Below are 1,264 nucleotides of genomic sequence, written 5' to 3' on the forward strand. Positions count from 1 at the left end.
CGCCGCGGCCCCCGTTGCCCTGCCGGCGCAGCCGCTGCCATGTAAATCCCGACCCCGTCCGGCTGCAGCACGCGCCCCTGCAGCCCGTCGCTGTGCTGGTGGCTGGTTCCGGCAGGGCCGCGGCTGCGATGGGGGATCCCCACCGAGCCCTGTGGCCTGATCCTGCTGTGGGAGCAAACTGGGAGGCTGCCAAGGTGAAGGGGGGACTCTCCTGGCTTGTACACCAGGTCAGTAACCGCGGGGCTGGTCCTGGGCGATCGTGGAGGGAGATGTAGGGGTGGAACCGCACCACAGGTACGGATACACGTCATCAGGAGCGGTGAAGGGAGACAAAGCTTTTCACCCGTGTGGTGCACAGAGGGGACCCCGATGCTTTTTTGTCTTGTTTGTATTGAGGATGCTGCATCTTAACAAAGGCTGGAGAGAAACAATCTTTAATGAAGTGTTCGGCGGAAGGGCGCTGACGGTGATGCTGCAGCCCCCAGCGAAACGTGGAATGTTTCTGGCAGGAGCTGTCGCCAGAGGCACCACTGCGGTCACGTCCCCAACCCCGAGCAGCTGGCACGCACCGGAGCAGCCCAGCAGTGGGAGAGATGTAGGGGTGTACGTCCTCCATGTCCTGAACGAAGCCCGCTGCGACCTCCCCGCTCTTGGCTGGGAGAACACAGGGCAAGGGATGACGATCTTACACATCGGCGTAGAAAACTGCCGGGGAAAACCTCTCCCTCCAGGGCAAACGAAGCAATGCGGGGCAATGGTGGTGATGAAATTAATACCGTTTGTTTGCCTTCCCTGCGACGTAAAGCGCGCTCTCTGGGCTCGGAAAGTCAGCGCAGAGCTCTGCCAGATGGGCTGGAGCAGAATTTTTCCGCTTAGAGGAGCCTGCACCCAACTTTGTCCTCACATCCGAGGAGCCCGGAGGACCTCGGAGAGCCCGACAGTGAGTGTTCCCTTGGGAAACGGTGCAGAGGCCGGGTTTACTCCAGCAGCACCTCCTCAGGGCCCCCGTCCCACCGCCATGACGGCACTGGGGTGCTTAGGGGAGCCCCAGGCCCAGAGCGAGGCCTGCGGCCTGGCTGACAGAACCCCTCTGTGGGGCTCCGGGAGGGCTCAAGCTTAAGTCCTATGGGGCGGGAGGGCTCAGGTCTGAAGCCGGTGGGGCGAGGAGGGCTGTGGGGCGGGCGAGCCGCCCGCCCCACAGCCCTCCTCGCCCCACCGGCCTGAGGCCTCCCGCCCCGCCTGCCATAGAGCAAAGCTAGAGCGC

Source organism: Nipponia nippon, unplaced genomic scaffold (assembly GCF_047370975.1).
Source record: "Nipponia nippon isolate SJK-2023a ecotype South Korea unplaced genomic scaffold, ASM4737097v1 scaffold_14, whole genome shotgun sequence".
Classification (NCBI taxonomy): domain Eukaryota; kingdom Metazoa; phylum Chordata; class Aves; order Pelecaniformes; family Threskiornithidae; genus Nipponia; species Nipponia nippon.